This window comes from Perca flavescens, chromosome 5 (genome assembly GCF_004354835.1).
Source record: "Perca flavescens isolate YP-PL-M2 chromosome 5, PFLA_1.0, whole genome shotgun sequence".
NCBI lineage: Eukaryota > Metazoa > Chordata > Actinopteri > Perciformes > Percidae > Perca > Perca flavescens.
The window spans coordinates 37,488,745-37,508,013 of NC_041335.1; the positions used below are offsets into that span (position 1 = coordinate 37,488,745).

A 19,269-nucleotide genomic window follows, 5' to 3' on the forward strand; every position below is an offset into this window, starting at 1 on the left:
TTAATTGTAAACAGCGGCCCATATAATTTTTCTCGGCCCCCTTTCAAGCATCAATAACAAAGATCTTTGGATAAATGATTACCAAACTTGTCCAAACCCTTCACACCTAGTAACAATGTAATCTGATTTGTATTTATACCACATATGAGTCTCTCGATATCACAGTCATGGTTACCCTCTACAGTCACAAACTTTTACATTAGTCTGTATTGTTTTATGGCAAAATTACTTATTCAGATCAGATGTTCAAAAATGTAAACATGCGTGGTTTGAAATAAAACAAATCTACCTGCATTTCTTGTATTTGAATTTGTTTGTAAAAGTTAAAATGAAGCAATGCCCTCTGGGAATTTCAAAACAGAATCGAGTAAAACCGCGTCTGCGTATACTGTCTATGGTCTGCGTCAGTGGTTGTTGGAAGTTGAAAATTGGAAGTTGGAAGTTATGGTTGGAAGTTGGAAGCTATACTGTTGACAAAAAAATGTATCGAGGCATCAAGCGACACAAGGGGGAGGGAGTGGTGGCAGAGAAAAAGAGAGAGAAATATAAGAGGGCACTGTTGGCTGACGGTGAAAAATGCTGCAAACTGACTTATTTGTTTTTAAAATCAAGTGCAGCTTCAGCTAGCATTAGTGCTAATACTGCTAGCATGTTAGCGACACATCTGAGCCAGCACACCAGGGAGAAAGACAGGACAGTGAGGAATATGAGGAAGAGGAAGAACAAAACGAGCAAGGAGGATGATGAAGAGATAGACATGGATAACAAATCTATGGAACTAACCAACACAGAACAAGCCTGCTGTGGGTCTGAATGTGGATTACCAGAAGCAACAGAGATGGAGACCAATGCTGCAGGAGGGAGTGTAGGTACAGTAAGTTCGGCTACTACAGAATATTATATTATTATTATAGTTTATGTTCACCATCACTGGGGCTATCAAAAGTGCGTGTTCTTTCCATGCGTCAAAAGTTCTATCTATCTACCCCCGCCCCCCCACCGGTGGGCCGCTGGTGGGTGGAAATGCCAGGGCCGTTTTTTGTTCCCAGTCCGTCACTGCCTGGAGGGATCTATCTTTCCAACTATATACTCTCTGTTCTCGCTTGGATGCCCATATAAGGCGTAATGTGTGACAGACCTGCCTTCCCATTGGTTAAAAACATAAACAAAGGCATCATGGGAGATTCCCTTGTCGGTAGCACCTACTGTCTATGGGTAGCACGGAGTTAGCGGCAGAAATGACCGAAAACATGATGAATTATGGACATCAAGTGGATAAATCTTGGATGTAACAGTTTGGATTTAATGCTCAAAAACCCCGAAAAAAGGCCCAAGTTCCAGGCTGGATAGAAGATCACCTGTAAAGGTATCTTGCCCAAGGACACTTCGACATGGGACTGCAGGGCCAAGGATCGAACCACCAACCTTCCGATTGGCAGCCAACCGCTCTACCACGGAGCCACAGCCGCCCCAGTTTAAAGGCAGCATTACAGTAAAGTGATGTCATTTTCTGAACTTACCAGACTGTTGTTCTATTATTTGCCTTTACCCACTTAGTCATTATATCCACATTACTGATGATTATTTATCTAAAATCTCATTGTGTAAATATTTTGTGAAAGCAGCAATAGTCAACACTACAATATTGTTGCGGTATCGATATCGAGGTATTTGGTCAAAATATCATGATATTTGATTTTCTCCATGTCGCCCTGCCCTAATATCAACATAGAGTTAACACTGTAATATTAATCAATTTATATCACAAATTATCAAATCGAGAGCGTTAATTATTAAATTCTGCACACCATTTTTTTTTTCACGAAGTGCAATTAAACATCTCTTTGGAAACAGTCGATGTACAACCATCATAAACGGTTTGCCTTTTAATCAAAAGGTGAATGAAGTTGTTTGATTTTGTAAAGAGACAAAAGATACAAACATCTGTTCAAGGACGGCACATTAACCAAAGTAATCCATAAAGTTCAGGTCTATTATGAGTGAAGTGCAAATTACATTTTCCTTGAACAGACTTGGCTACTAAATGAGGCAGCATTTTAATTTGTGTCGTGATGAATGTAGGTACAAATTATGACGTGCCAAGGTCTCAAAATGCTACAAATGACCCACTCAAGGAGAACGCAGAGTGAATGTGTCAGGATATACTGTATTAGAAGCGTCCATCTTACCAGCACCGCCATCTGACAAACGCACGCCTGGCATGGAGCCCAGAGGAGAGGAGAGGAAAGACAACAGATGCCATCCCTCCTCTGTGAGCCTGGCAAGGGTACGTTAAAAAACAAGAGCACCCCAAGAGAACAAACGCAAACCATTCAGCTTCACCTAGTTAGCCATGGTTCATAATTTAGGGCTGCTCGATTACTCGAAAAAATCATAATCACTTATCTATTATTTTGGTCAATATAATATGAGACTTGTCAAAAGAGAATTTCTATCACTGCTTTGGGACAAAGTTGAATTTTATTATGACAGAGTTGCTATCAAAATGCTCTATGTATGCAATCTGCTGATTTTAATTAATTAACAACAGTCTGTAGATGATCAGTAATCTAAACAGATTTAGTCTCTCTGACTTCTAAATGCCAGCCACACAACATGTGTTCTGTACAGAATAAGCCTTTAAATCAGACTAATAGCAGTTAAAATCCCCTCCAAATCAAAATCAATAAAAAGTTTATAGAGAACGTCATCATGTTGAGTCGATTCTGAACCAATCAGCTGAGAGGCCGGCATTTCCCAGCATGCCCTGTGTGCGCCTGGGTCTTGCAGTCGGTGGAGAGCAACTGCGGCGTCTGGCTCGGAAACTGCGGCCGCAAAAACAACGCAAAAACAAGCTACATAGCTAAAATGCATCTGGATTTGTTTAGCACCGGCTGATAATGGGTGTTTTCCGCCACCTTTGTTGCCTTGTAGTCATGGGTTACTTTTCAGGAACAGTTCCACCTGGTCGGAGCTCCTAAATTAGAAATCTTGCTTAGTTTTCGCCATTGCTGCTCTTCCTCCGTAGTCTTTTCTTCAACTAAGCGACTACCTAAATTTTGATTGACATACTTTCCCTCTTGTTATTTATTAAACTGTTTGCATAGAACAACATTATACTGATTACTATTCTTCTCTCTCTGTTAAATTAAACGGCTGTGGCTATTGTTAAGAAACCATAACACTACTTGGACTCTAAACAATATAAGATGGAGCCATTGCGTGTCCTTGTCTGGAGCACGGTGTGATGCTGAGGAAGGAACAGGCGCTCCCTGACTAGATAAAGGAGACGTCATCGTCTCTTACTAGATAACAACTGACGACACCAACTCTTGTATCATGGTTTATTGCATTTAAAGCGCCCATATTATGCTCATTTTCAGGTTCATAACTGTATTTTGAGGTTGTACCAGAATAGGTTTACATGGTTTAATTTTCAAAAAACACCATATTTTTGTTGTACTGCACAGCTCTCTCTCACTGCTGCAGCTCCTCTTTTCACCCTGTGTTCAGGTCTCTGTTTTAGCTACAGAGTGAGACCTCTTTTCTTCTTCTTCTGTACTATCTTTGATTGCACATGCTCAGTAGCTCAGATCATAGATCATGTCAGCTAGCTCCATAGACAGTAAAAGAAAGGCTGTTTCTCCAACTTCAGTCAGTTCCAAGGCAGGATCAGCTGGGAGACTTCTTCTAAACCAGGGAGCACATGGAGGTAGTTCTTTTGGAGATTATGGTTAACTTGTGTGTGTTGTAGCAGTGCTTTGCTATAGAGAACGACGTAGCATGCTACGAGCTAACGGTTGAGGTTAGCCAGCTCGTTTCGGCTAGTGACGTAGAAAGCCGTGCTGATTTTGAACAGCTCACCAGGAGACTGAAGGCAGGACACATTCAGAAACCAGATCTCACTCAGAACACCATGGATGGGTTTTTTCAAAGTTAGTATGCGTGTGGAAGCACCAGAGACACAAAAGAACACCCCAAATCACCAGAAAAAGTGATTTTTTGATAATATGGGCACTTTAATATCAAAAAATTACGCACTAAAGATTTAACCAAAGCTCTACACACACACAACATTTCGGTGCTCAAGTCTCATCACAGACACGTGCAGGAAGATCACCTGCCTCCTCGTCACCCATGGAGCCAAAAGGAAGTTTCTGAGAGCATTATTAAGAGGGACTACAAGGGAACATCAAAAGCTGTATTTCAGCACAGTTTGCTGGGTGGAGATTGTGTAAATTAAACCATATGTTGTTATTAGGCCACTTGCACAAAGTCCAAAAGGTAAAAGCATGCACATGGCTTTCACTTTTCATAGCATCATTTACATGTGTACTCTAATATTGACAAGAGGCCAATCAAACAGAGAAGCATGAGATTGGAAACGATTCCACAGAGAGAGATGAGAGATGATACGCTGCCTTGATTCCTTTACTGCACACTTAATTAAAATGGCTCTTTATATGTGGTTTACTTTTTCCATTTAAAATTCTTCTGGTCCTGCAACAAAAACACTATAATAGGATGCCAACTTCAGAGCCCAAACCTCATTTACGTGGGAGTCTCCCCTACTTTCAACCCATTTCTCCTGCCCTGCTCCTAATTTGTCTCCCAATTTAATAGTGATACGACTCAAATGGATGTTTATGACCCACACAACGCGCCTGACGTGCTGCGCGTCAATCGTCACGTTCAAGCTCCGATCGAGTCGGTGAACTGAAAATGGATTAAAAACCCACAAAAAAGAAGTATGCGTTAAAGATTTCTATCCTCTCGGTGCGAGACCTTTCGGTTTCTAACCACTAGCCACGTCCGCTAACACCGTGCTTTTTTTCAAAGTATGCCAGGCGGACTTTAGCGTAGAACACGGTGGGGAAAATGACATTAGCAAACATGCTAATTATAGCATAACAGCTTAACATATACAGGCTGTGAAGTCACAGAGGGCAACTGCTAAATTGGATCGTTCCTCGTGAGATGTGTGTGTCGGAGGCTGATAAAGTCACAAAGGCAGAGCTAACACACACTGTACATTTGACATGATTGTACATCTTGGATTTCTATGGATTTCAGGCTCATTAAAAGTCATTTAGTCTACTACTTTGTACTTAAACTGCAGCAGGGCTGCACAATATAAGGGAAATATGCAATTGGAGATAATGGTATTAGTTGAGATAAATATACAGCTCTTTCAGTTTTCTGCTAGAATACAACAGATTGCTTGTTGAATTTAAAACAAATGAAATCTTTTCCAACTTTCTTTTATTGAACAAATTGAACACTGAGTCGAATATAGAAGGAAACACCAAAAAAAGGATGACAGCTACATTTTAAAGTTTAGTTTTCTGCTGATATTTTCTTTCATCCAATACAAAAATCTCTACCTATCGCGATGTGTCGCAGCCTTTCACCATGCGTTTATGGCGACAGTTGATATCGCGATATATTGTGCAGCCCTAATTTATAACACCCAGAAAATCTCCCTCGTTTTCACAGCCCAATGCTGAGCACCTCCACCAGTATCAAACAAAAACGTCTTGGCTGCCGAAATATCATTTTAACACCCACCCCCCACTGAAATGTAAAGCTCCTTCAAATTGGAAATAGTGGGAAACAGAACAGCTTGATTCAGCTGCAACAATTTTGTGCAAGTGGCAATGTGCAATTACCACTCCTAATAGCCAGTTCAATAGCCACATTCACAGCGCCTAGTTGCTTCTCAACAGAGGCCACCCGCCTATAGAAGTCCACATCTGCAAAGACGGGACAGATGAAGCAGGGAGGGTCATCTTTTAAAAGCCCCGCGGGCTGACATAAGGCAGTTTAATACACAGTGGGGGATAAAAGCCACCGTTGGAGAAACTCTATTGATGTGTTTGACAGTGGCATCTGGGCTACTATTGATCAGCTATTGACCGCAGCTCCCCTTCCCACCGTTTTATCCACAGCCGTTCAAAGCACTGCTTATAATTGCACACACACACACACACACACAGAGGAGAACAATACAAGACACACTGACAACTCAAAAGGACGGGTTCTCTACAAATACACAAGCACTCCTCTGTGAGTACGAACATTGATTTTCAAGCTATAGCACAAATACTGTGCACAGAGGCGTCGGACTGGAGGGGGAAAAAGGGGACTGAGAACCCAGGGCCCTCATGTGAGGAGGGCCCAAAAAAGATGCTAGAATGAATAGCTGTGGATGCGGGGAGGAGCCCGTAGAAAATGCCTTTCTACAGGGCCCCGAATTTTGTGCTACGCCCCCTGACTGTGTATATCTACAGGAGGACAAAGACAGAAATACAGAAATACAGTTCTCTTCGCTGGATCCCCATCATCAATGGTCCACATCCACTAACCCATCTAAAGTCCTGTTAGACAGATGGAGATACAGTAGGCCCACTGTACTGCAAATGAAGTGCTTTCTCAGTGGATGGTTGAAAGCACACACACACACACACACACACACACACACACACACACACACACACAGTGCCTCCTGCTGGGTAGCAGCTGAAACCCCTCCCCAGTGCGCCAGCCTCACAGAACACAGAGAAAGACACAGCTACCCAGGGACAAGCAGGCCTTTCACATTACAATTCATATATCTTTTCCAGGGTTGCAACTAACCCTTATTATTATTGTCCATTATTCTGTCGATTATCTGCTGGATGAATGGATCAGTTGTTTGGTCTTTAACATGTCAGAAAATGGTGAGAAATGTGGATCAGTGTTTCCCAAAAAGCCCGAGATGGACCCAAAGATATTCAGTTTCCTGTCACAGAGGAGAGAAGAAACTAGAAACAATATTCACATTTAACAAGCTGGAATCAGAAGTTTTGACCTTTTTTTTCTCCATAATTTTTCAAAGAAACAATTAGCACATGCAACAATTCTTCTGTGCAGGTGCGTTGGAAAATATCACAAACTTTGAACAACAAAAAAAAGGTAAATCCTGCACTCTGCTCTTGCTATAGCATCACCATTTATCAAAAGATGATTTCGGTCTCTCTGGACCTTCGTCAACATTATTTCCATATACATTCAAGTACTCCTGACGAAGGTCAAGAGGGAACAAAACCTTAGTCTTCTTAAATAAATAGTGATGCCATAGCAAGAGCAGAGTGCGGGATTTTCCTTTTTTTTTTCATAAAATATGACTCAAACTGGTGGCCAGGTTGGTTAAGTGGGTAGAGCAGGCGCACATCGTTAAGGGTTTGAGTCCGACCTGTGACGATTTTGTGCATGTCTTCCCCCTCTCTCTCTCTCCCCTCTCATCTAGCTGTCTTGTCAAAATAAAGGCAGAAAAGTCCAAAAAATAATCTAAAAAAATGACTCAAACTGATTCATTATGAAAATAGTTGGTGATGTAATCGATTCATATTTGCAGCTTTGATCCATTCTGCAAGTTCATACTGTGAACCAAGAAGGGAATATCATGCACTGCAGCTAGAGCAAGCCACTGTACCCCCCACCCACCCCAATATCTCTCGCTCTGCCTCACTCAATCTTGTCCTCTTCCTCGCCATCAGGCCCCCTCACGTACCGTACGAACACGCTTTTACACCTCGCCGCCGCTGCACTCACTGCTCACCTCTCAGGAGCCGGCGCTTTCCAACAGGAGACCGAAGCTCGCCAAATGGCGCGTGAAATAAAATAGTGACACACGCCCCAATGAAACCTAATAAGACATCACATTACAGAGATGAGAAACTATATCATCGCCATGGCAACTGCGAGGCTGGGTGACAAGAAAAGAAAGGACAGAGGAGAAAAGGGATGGAGAAAGCGACTAACAGGAAAGAGGAGGTTTGTAAAGGAATATGCATGAATGGAGAAATTGATAGAATTGGGAGACGGGTTATTGAGTGAGTTATAAGTGTGTAAAAGACAGCGTTGAACTAAAAAGGGCTGTTTTTACCACCGACAGACTGATTATTACTCTCAGTGTCTGACGACATTATGGAAAGGATCCCTACAGAGATAGAGCTTTTAGTTATAGAGTAAGATCCTTTTAGTTTAACATGAAACAGCCCCGAAATCACCATCACCAAACTCCACCAGACTCCATGTAAATAATCAGGACTTTTAGCGTGTACAGAGCCAGCATATTTCCACATGTAAATGGGTGAATTAAGGGTTTATTTCAACCAAACCAGAGTGGTGATTGTTGGAACAGTGGAAAGATGAACCAAGACGGCTTTTGGTAGTTTTATTTTGTTTCTGTCCACTTTGAATATATGTGTGTTTTACGATGATAAAAGTCCTGATTATTTACATGGAGTCTGGTGGAGATATGCTGGCTCTATACACGCTAAAAGTCCTGATTATTTACATGGAGTCTGGTGGAGTTTGGTGATGGTGATTTCGGGGCTGTTTCATGTTAAACTAAAAGGATCTTACTCTTTAACTAAAAGCTCTATCTCTATAAGGATCCTTTACATAATGTTGTCAGACACTTAGAATAATAATCTGAGTCTGTCAGCGGAAAAAACTGAACTTTTAGTGGATGCTGACTGACGCTGAACATCTGTCCTGTAGGGTTACGTTACAGCCCGGTTTACAGCTCCTGGTTACAGCGTTCTCGCTCAATACTGGACCAATTTCAAAGATTTGTGTTCACATTAATCATTTAGACATCAAAGCATGGGGATATAGGGTCCAGGTAAAAAAAAAAAAAAAAAAAAAAAAAAAAAAAAAAGCCAGTCCCTTCTGTCTGTGCGGTCACATGATGGGTCTCCAGCTCACTATTTCTCCTTGACACTGTCACTGCTAACCGCTAATTAGTGCCGAGCATCATTCCACTATAAACCACTGCCACTTTAATGCAAACTCCCGATGAGTGGCAGGATTAATTGCCGTGTTAAGCCCAGTTGACCCCCTCAATGAAAGCTCTCAATGGACCGAAAGCTTAGACTTCACGTGCGAGTAAGCGAGAAAAAAAGTGACGGCTCCTTTTACATCTTAGGTTTTAGTAATTGGACCGTGTTCATGAGGCACTGAAACATCACAAACCCCCATCTGTGTTCCAACATTTGCTTCCGTTCGTTATCTTATTCAAATGTGTCAAGAGCAGCCTTTAAACGAGAGCGCTGAGCAAGATTCGGATGTGCTGAAACTGCAGTAACAGGAATGTAATTCAGTGCAATCTGCCGGTGAAGAAACGCCGACTGAGCGTCTATGAAATCCCAGCCTTCCAGTAGCAGCTGCGAGCAGTCTAGGGGAGCGAGGGAGCAGCGGCGTGGACGGCGAGATTTTGAGCATCTGGAGCAGCAGGCAGCGCCACGCCGCCTAGAGCCACGCCAGATCAGAGCGGCACTGCCAACACAGAAAAAAAAAACTGTTTATTTCTAAAGCAGCTGGAACAGGAGGTTGGACAAGGTAGCCGAGTCATTCACCGGCTGAACAATAAGCGGAAAAGGGGGAGGAAGGTGAGAATCGGTGAGAAATGGACAAGCGAAAGAGTGAAAAAGGCCAAGTTTGGATCCGGCAGCAAACACACGGAGGTCCTTCCATTCACTTACAGGAAGCCACACACAATGAAGTGGGATGTAGGAGAGGAAATGAATGAAAATCTAAAATGAGGTGCTCGGAGTGAATGCGAAGTAGGAGCTGCAAATAAGGATTATTTAATAGTCAATTCATCGATTGATTATTTTCTGGATGAATGGATCAGTTGTTGTTAGTTGAATGGTGTAAAATGTGGAGCAGTGTTTCCCAAAAAAGCCCAAGATGACATCCTCAGATGTCTCGTTTTGTCCCCAACTCAAAGATATTCAGTTTACTGTCCCAGAGGAGAGAAGAAACTAGATCAATATTCACATTTAACAAGCTGATAGAGAATTTTGACTTTGTTTTACAAAAAAATGACTCAAAATCGATTAATCTATTATCAAAATAGTTGCAGATTCATTTAATTTGACGATTTATCGTTGAATGGATTCATCTTTGCAGCTCCAGTGGAGTTCAGTGGACTGAAAATGGCCAGACAAAATGAGAAATAGACCGCGACATTCCGCTAACACACACACAAAAAAATAAACTCAGGGTAGATTTGAATTGTGGAGATATGTGAAATCTGTCTTCAAACTTGTTCATTTCTGTTGTGATTTTCAGCCGTAACTGTAAAGTTTAAAGATATAGGGTTCTATTTTATTTATTTTTTACAAATCCACTTTTGCTAGTTTGACGGGTCCGTGCACCGGGTGCCTGGTTCTAAAGGGTTGTCCTTAGTGTCTTCATTAATCAGAGGTGTGTTTTGGGCGTAAGATGCAATCAACCAATCAGAGATCAGCTCCCATTCCCTTTAAAAGCCAGGCGCGATTGGACCTTGGAGCATTGCTGTTATGATGGAGGATTTGCTGAGCAGGAAAGAAAGATGTTCCGCTCGTGCATGAAAGTGAAAGCGTGCGATGCAGATCATATAATATTATTTACACCGTAATATTTTTATTAGTAATCTTCTGCATGTGTGTGTGCTGCTGTGCGTCCCTGTGTGTGTAACAAGCATAGTGTGCGCGCGCTGTGCACGAGCCTAGGAGCATTCTACTAATGCTCTGTTAAAATAACAATGAAATGCTGCGTTATTGACTTTAGACCAGGTTTTTGTTGGTCAATGGTGCGATCACTTCCTGCTGCCTCAAAATAGCAATACGCCCATAATGCACCTGAACACACCTCCCTGTAAGACCAGCACGCCCAGAATGCACCTGAACACACCTCCCTATAAGACCGGCACGCCCAGAATGCACCTGAACACACCTCCCTGTAAGACCAGCACGCCCAGAATGCACCTGAACACACCTCCCTGTAAGACCAGCACGCCCAGAATGCACCTGAACACACCTTCCTGTAAGACCAGCACGCCCATTGGCCACAGATGGGCGCAGGTGCATTTGTTATTTAAACGACACAGGCGCTGTACAGGAAATTTACAACTGCGTAGGACTTAAACTAGCAAAGATACTTGTGTCGGGCAAGATAGGACCCAATAAAGTTAACCACGGAGGTCCCACCTATCTGTGGTCTCTGCTGTGTTTATTTTCTGTCCCGTGTTGCTTTGCGAGAGTCTTTGATGAACCAAATCTAGCGTTAGGAACAGCAACATGTCACCGCTGGTCGGACTGACTGCTAGTTTGGGTGGGGTCATTGTCTTTAGTCTGTGGCCCAACAGGTACATTAGCTCTCCAAGCTAACGTTAGTCAAAGTGTTGACATAGGAAAGCATCAAACATGCATATTAGATGAAGGAGATGAGAGGATATCCAGCTGTTCCTCGTCGCCAATTACTCAGCGCTGTTAAACTGTATGTACGGGACGCAGGAGGCTTCTACTCAGAAGTTATTGGAAACAAACGTGATTGGGTCTATAAAAGTTTGAATAATGCATCGTGGTAATTAGGTGTTGAAATAATCAAATAATCGATGCATTGAATCGTGGACGTGGACGATGCTGCATCGATAGTCGGCCGGCTCATAATCGATTATTTCTGTTTATAATTTAATGTAGGCCTAACATCATTTCTGTTTACATATTCTGGTATGTTTTGCACATTCAGGAAGTGCCATGTGCTCAGTGCTGTAGCTTTATGTATCCAATTTCTTTAGTATTAGAGCACTGCAGAATGTTTGGTTTTTGAAGCTTGACAAGCTATGAATTAAATATCCTACATGGCTTTAATAGAAAAATGTATTTGACGCATCGTGATATCGAATCGCTGACATGATAATCGTAATCGAATCGGGAGATCAGTGAAGATTCACACCTCTAATGGTAATATAGTCTAACGTGACTCATCAAAAATGCTGCAGCACTGGACAGTCTGTGGGGCAAAGAGGTCAAAACATTACATCACCGACCAATCAAAAAATCACATACCGGGTAATAAAAAAATCCAAAAGCACAGTTCTTATTTAATTCATCGATGATATAAATAATTGAGTAGACTTTCTGGTGCTAAATGGCTTCAGGGCGGCAGCACAACGGGGCAGCCCAGATGACACTTCAGCCTCCATGAAAGAGATGCAAAGCGCCAGCATTTAAGGCCGTTAACATGACAGACGGGCTGGCAGACATGCGAGCGTTTCTGTCTCCACGTGCGTTGCATTACCCCACGTCGACAGTCTCGGGGGGCTAAAACAAATATGAGGCGCATGCAAATGAAGCAAGACGCTGAAAAGGACCGGAGGTAGGCAGCCCGCTGTTTGGTGCAAAAGAGTTTAATATGTATGCAAAAGAAAATGTTTAGTGTGCAGATAATGAATTTCCAGATGAGGTCACACAACGCAATACTGTGAAATGCATTATTGGCAGAGTAATGGATTTTATGAAGAATATGAATGGCACAAATGTAGGGAATAAGAAAATGTTCAATCTTTCTTTCTAAAAGACCTCAGTGGACACAAATAATGTTGTTAGTTATGGCAATTCTACGGATAACTCTCCCTAAATGTAGCTCTAACACCTGGGAAGCCCTATCAAGGAAAAGTACTATGGTTGATGCTGAATCTCGTCGTACATGTACAATGATAATAGGTTTAAAAAAATGGTATTCGTATTATTGGGTTAGATTGAATATCACATTTGTTTAAACACTTTTATTATAGTTTAATATATCCAGATCTTTCCTATGGTAACATTGTTTGGGCCAATACATTTATTACAACCGCCAACACTGTCTTCTCTAGAAGAAATATGTTTTGAGTTTTTCTAGATTCAGGCAAGCCATCTGTCTCGTTGTTTTGTCAATTTAAAATTATTTCTGGGTCAAATTAGTGAATTTGTGTATAAAGCCAACCATACGATTGAAAGCTTGCCTAAAGTTTTCTGGAAATATTTACAGTTAAATTCCTTACCAGACTAGACAGTCAAGCCGCCTTCAAATTCCCCTTGTTCAAACCCATCTCAGTCAATTCTCTCAGTCTTTGTTAGGGTTTAACAAAAAAACTATTCAAAAACAGATACAGTGGTGTAGCTTAATGTATTATAGTGGGTATACTGTACTGTTTATTGGCCAAAATAGGACTTTGGGGGTGGGGGCATATTATAGTGGGAAGTCTGGATGTCCTCCCCCATGGAAGTTTTAAGCATCAACGACATTTATGCACCAATTTATGGTGGAAATCCCTTTAATTAGTTAATGTTAAGAAGAAAAACACAGATGACAATTCAAATTATATCGGAAAGTATGTTGTTGCGTGTCATTGGGCATTTTGAAGTGGGTATATGGAAATCCTGGAGCTTTCTTAGTGGGTATGCTAGGTTTACCTTCGTATCACGTAGACTACACCACTGGATTAATAGTTCCAGAACTGGCATATAGGTTTAGTCTTTGTTCTTTTATTTTCATTTTTATGGAGTTACTAGTTTATTTTTTTAATTCATTCTTTCATTCATTCATTCATGTATTCATTCATTCATTTTCTGTGATTTTTTTTATTTGAGAAAATGGTTATATTTTAAAATGTATTAGTTGTATTTGAAATTTTTTTTATTGAAGTTTATTTTATTTGTTTTTTAGCTAAACTCTGGGAGATCCTTGATAAACATATTAGGCTTTCCTTTCATATTCTGTTAATGTTCGTTTTTTGATGTGCTATTAAATAAACGAAAGTACAGCAAGTGATATGATAATGTAAACAGATTCTGCTAAAATGTGTAAATGATGCATGTACACAGTGCAGGATGCTAGCACTGGTAATAGCATTCTGTTTTATTCCAGAATGTAAAATGACTTTATTGGGATAAAGATAAATAGCACAGTGGATAGAATGACTCAGGAACAGGTTCAGCCCAAAAGGCTCCGACGTGTTCATCTGAACACGGAGTCAGATGATCGGCTCTCTACATAATGCTGAAGCATTTAAAGTTATTGCTGAAACACTTCTTATGTTGCATCATCAACTGAGAAAAACTGTCCGCAGAGAATTACTCTCTTACTGTACAGTCCTACTCAGAGTTACACTCTCCTGTTTGCATCAGCTTTTTGATCATCCTTCTCGGCGCGCTGCTCGACTCTGCTTCTGGCAGACTGTTCGGACATAGAACAAGATGCTGTGAACATCCTGTCAGAAATACTGGTTATTGTTAAGCATCTTTAAATCGACTGTGACTGGTGCTTTGGGATTTTTCAGCGAGGAATCATCGACAATCATGCGGTTTTACACCACTGGTTTAAAGCTACAGTGCATAGTTTCTGCCGCCCCCATGAGGAATTCTAAGTAATGACAACAACACCATTGGCGCGTACACATGATACAAGCTTTCCGTAATCGCACACACATACCTCCACCCCTCCTCCACGCAGCTGCTAGGAGCCACGGAGGACACGGAGGATTAAAATAACATGATGGACTCTTCAGAAGAGGTCATTATTCTCACTCAAGTTTCTGCGCGGGAAAGTCACCGGATGCCACAATCTTCTGAACATAATCCTACTGAGAGATCCAGAGAGAGTTGTGTGGAGCTGATAGTCTTAATTAGCTTTGGGGCAACTCATCTGGTAACAGCATGAATGTAACAGATGTTCAAAAAGTTACTCACTAAAGCTTTAAGACAAACATGTTTGTTACACCAGTTTCAAATCTGCACGTTTGCGTATCGTTTGGGTGATGCTTGTCAAACTGTTTTAAAGGCATGTGCATTTCTTTCTAAAACTATATGCAGGTTCATCTTTGACCACATGCAAGCTACTGAATCAGGGCTTCAGAGATTCAACATGGGGACTGCAACAACTGTGACTGGCTGCTTGGGTTTTCTTGTGCAAGTTACAGATCGTGGACGAGCGTGTTGATAGTGAAGTTAAAAGGTCCCATATTATGCTAATAGTCAGGTACACACTTAGTATTACGTATTTTGGGTGTCTTCTAGAACATGTTTAGATGCTTTGTTGTTAATAAAAAAACTATTTATGTCTGCCTTAATATAAATTGACTCATATGGAGCTAAATCAGGGCCAAAGGTTTTGTTAATTTGAAACAAATATATATAGTTGAAAATCTAAAGCTTGAAATCGAAAATTTAAGTTTTGGTCAAAACTTGGAAAAAATAAAACCATGTATTCAAACTAAAAATAAGTGTACCAATTTTTCTTTCAGTTTGAATAAAATTTAGATTAAATTCTGGAATTATTTCAAATAAATCATAAATTTTCATTTTTCACTTTTTGAAATTTGTTTTCAGTTCCACATTTCATGTTTTCAGATTCAAAACTTATTTTTTTTTTACGCCGTCAAATCTTTTTTTGCGGCTTTTTACGGCTTCAAATCTTTTTTTACGGTTTAAAATTTTTTTTTTCGGTTTCAAATCTGTTTTTCACTTTCAGATCTTTTTTTTTTATTCCACAATTTAATCGATATTTTATTCAAACTGAAAGAAAAAAAAAACATTTGGCCCTGATTTAGCTCCATACACTCACCCTCTGTCTTTTATATAGCACCTCGACCTGCTTTATAAAAAACACTGTGGTAAAGGAAGAGGACGAAAGACTTTGTGACCTGCTGCTTTTCAGTAACACACATCCATTACAGCAATCATCACTGCAACCCTTCTTAATGAACATGTTGCAGTTGTGTACTCCTCGTGAGTTGGGTATTGTTGAAACGTACGCCACCTTGGCTCCAACCAGCCGTTTATTTCCTGGTGATGAGTAACACAGCATAACAGTTTACTCTTTACAGTTCAGCCAGTTACCAGAAATGCATGGAGACACCACATGCAGACTGTAAAAAAATATTTTTTTCTCAACACAATGATTATATTACACAAAATGTACCTGATGATGAGTAACACAGCATAAAAGTTAAAGTGATGGTTCGGAGTAATTTCACCCTAGGCTGCTTTGCACCATGACCTCGAGCCAAACAACCCCCCAAATAAGCTTTTTTCCCTTGTTATAACGTTGGTCGAGTTAGCGTTATCAGCTGGTTAGCTTAGCGCAGGCAATAATGGACCCATGTTTGTAGCTCATAAGTTACCCCACTAATAATGCCCGGAATGATATCAAACACTTACAGTAGTAGAAATAGTTTCTGTACTTATAAAACGAGGCATTAGAAAGTTTGTAACTACACCAGAAGTATATTTAAATAACACTTGCCTGATGGATACTCCTCCTGGCTGCTAGCGCGCTATCGCGCAAGATCCAAGGACCACAACATCTATTGCTTTAAAACTGCAGCCGGGATATAAACAACTGTGTGGCATCTTGTCCTATTGTCTCACGCTGCAGTAGCTGCTTCTGCTGTTCACTCGCTCCTCTGATCTTCTCCAGTAGTCTCTTCCGGCAATAGGTGTTGTGCTCTGTGCGTGATCTGTGCGTTAGCAGCCGAGAGGAGTATCCATCAGGCAAGTCACCACATGCAGACTGTAAATAATTTTGGGGTTCACCACTCAAATCTGCAGGGGCGCAGAAGAGGCCGCCCCCTGATACACACAACCAGGTCTGCATGGCAACCACTTTTACCCAAGGGGGTAAGCTTCGCTTCAGAACTCGAACCTCCTATGGCGCCATTTTGATGCTACAAAGCCATCACCTCCCGTTAGCATCCCATTGACTCCCATTCATTTTGACGTCACTTTGACAGCAAATAACTTTACATCTGAAGCATTTAAATTTTTTTTTCCGTTGTTTACTTCTAAAGAAACACGACAATGTATAAAAGGCTCCATTACCTTGTATCTCCCGTTATGGCTCCGTAGCAGATGCTTTTATAAAAATAGGCTAACGATTGGGTCATAACCACGAGACTAACTGTCACATAGTAGAGGAATTACCGTATACGGCATTTCAGAATGTTTTTAAACAATAGGCACCAATATACTTCCGGGTGGCAGAACGCGAGCGGCTTCTACGGACCAACTGAAGAGATCCAGCTACTGTAAACCGTTACATTGTTACAAACGTTGTTGATAAAAGTTGAAACGATGACGAAAACGTGCTGTTTGGGGTTGCACCGCCAGATATACAGCACAAGGTGTAGGGTTTTATCGATTTCCTTCAGAAAAAAGTAAATTTATCCAGTGGAACCTGTGAGTGAGGAGGTTAAAGCGAGTGGACATCGTCAAAAGTAGCGCTACAGAGAAGAGACTGACTGGTGGCGGAGTAGCCACTTCTAACGGGGCAGACTGATCAGACTCACTGCCAGTCACTCCCTGAAGTAAAAGTATTATACAAGGAAGAGACCGTCATGTAGGCTACTGATCAAATGTCAATGGAAAAAATAGGAAAAGCAAAACATAGCTAGTTGTGTGTGTACCACATTGGTTTCATCACCACCGCGAGTTTAGTTTGAGTGCTGACAGCGCTAGCTACAGCGCCCTATCCATTTCACCGTCAAAAGCTCGTCTGTGCCATCTCATCCGAGCAACAGAAAACGATCATAGCCTTTTTAGTTAGATAACAGGGAAATGGAACATCTACCAAAGCCTAACATAGTCAAACAGCAACAGTCACTAAAATAACTAGCTACTTAATAGTAGGCTGAGGCTCATTTAAAAATGATGGTAGTAGAGTGCTACATATGCAGCGCTCTACTACCATCTAAGACCAAGGTTAGGCATTTCATTTATTGCTTTCTCCGGAATTAGTTAATCAGTCCCTCAATTATCATGTTAACTATGTCTGAATTTCCAGCACGTCTGTTTTTGAATAAACTTACCTGTTGAAATGTAAATTAGGCTACTGCCGATGGGGGGTCTCCCTTACAAGCAATTTACTAGTGTTGCATCGCTTCGGCTTTTGCCACCCGGAACAACGTCTATTATTGTTGTGACGTCATGGTGAATTGTGGTATAGTACAGGAGAAGCTCGCAGGCAGTTTGGACATTAGCTGTTTAGGTTTAATTACTAATGTTAACTAGCACGTTAGTTAGCTATAATTAGCCTGTGCCGATGTTATCTCCTTACAAATATACCTACACTCTCCGTCTCTGTAAGATTGGGAATGATTGAGATTTCTCTCGGCACAGCTACCAGAAGACTTCCAACTTTCAGACAGGTTGCTCACGTCACATTTACATTGTCTCTCTTACCGGCAATTTCCACAGGATGCGGAACGTCTGCGTCCCGACTCCGTCCCAGTTCCGTCAGTCCGCAGCAGATACGCAGAGCTTCTATTTTTGACGGACGACGGAGAGCTCCGCAGCGATTCAGCACACGGCAGATAGTGCGGGACAAGAAGTCGAGCACAGAAACAAAAATAAATATCCGGTTAATTTTCAAAATAAAATCCACCGTGCTCACGGCGGATCATTTTTCCCTACACTACACCTTGAACACACAGCACTAGAGCCGTTTCTCCTCTACTCCTCTGGATGGAAACAAACTGTTGTTGTTTTTGTGGTTATATTTTACCTGAATTCGCAAACTTGTGGGTCCTCGTGACTACAGCTGTCAGTCACGACCGCAGCCAGTAACACTAGTGCTCACTGGAAAATTGCTTCTAATATCCTTCACTGGTCTCCGTCCAGAGCAACGGGATCTGTTGGTCCATTGTTATATACTGTCTATGCTTTTACCTCTACAATAAATCTCCGGAATTTAAACAAGATAAAAAAGCAGTATAAAACAAGACTGTATAATTGACTGAATAAGTTGATGATTTAATAATAAATCATATAAAATATCGGAAAGTGAAATCATTAACTCCGCTACAAACATGCCCAACAAGTCAAATCTTTAGGATTTCAAGTCTGAAGTCTCATAGCAGTCAGGTCCAAGTCCAGTCTCAAGTCCTCAGCGTTGGGACTTCTGTTTGACTTACTGTAAAGGTGCCCAGTAGTTTCCTTGTGAATAAACAAAGTTTCTGTTTACATTCAGCATTGGTCACCAAAATGCGCTGGAGGTCCAACAATCGTGTTGAATGCATTTCCTTCCTCTTACTGAAAAACGATGGCAGAGCCAGTATTTTAAGTTTGAAACCTCCACGTTTACTTGCAAGCGGGTTTTTGCTGACATTGCATTTCTTGGCGAGTTACCGCCACCGGTAGATCAGCGGAGTAATGTCACACACCGGTACACAGGAATGTGTATCCCGTCACCTGTGTGAACAGATGCACCCACACATAAAACATTGCTCCACCCTAGGCATAGGCGCACTAGACTCAAGAGTAGTTTAAAATTAGTGAAGCTGCAAAGTTGAATCTATTATTGCATTAGTTGTAAGCTATTAAATTCATCGCGAACTTCGGTTTGAGTAATTTTCAATGAAAACTAAAATAAAAAAATTAAATTCTCTTATTGCAGCTTGTTGAATGTGAATATTTT

General features: G+C 41.2%; 1 protein-coding gene across 3 annotated transcripts in view; it reads right to left on the reverse strand.

Moving 5' to 3' along the window:
• The window catches only part of LOC114555278 (tetratricopeptide repeat protein 28), a 386,074-nt gene that overhangs the window by 299,675 nt on the left and 67,130 nt on the right, over positions 1-19,269 (reverse strand). The window lies entirely within an intron of this gene.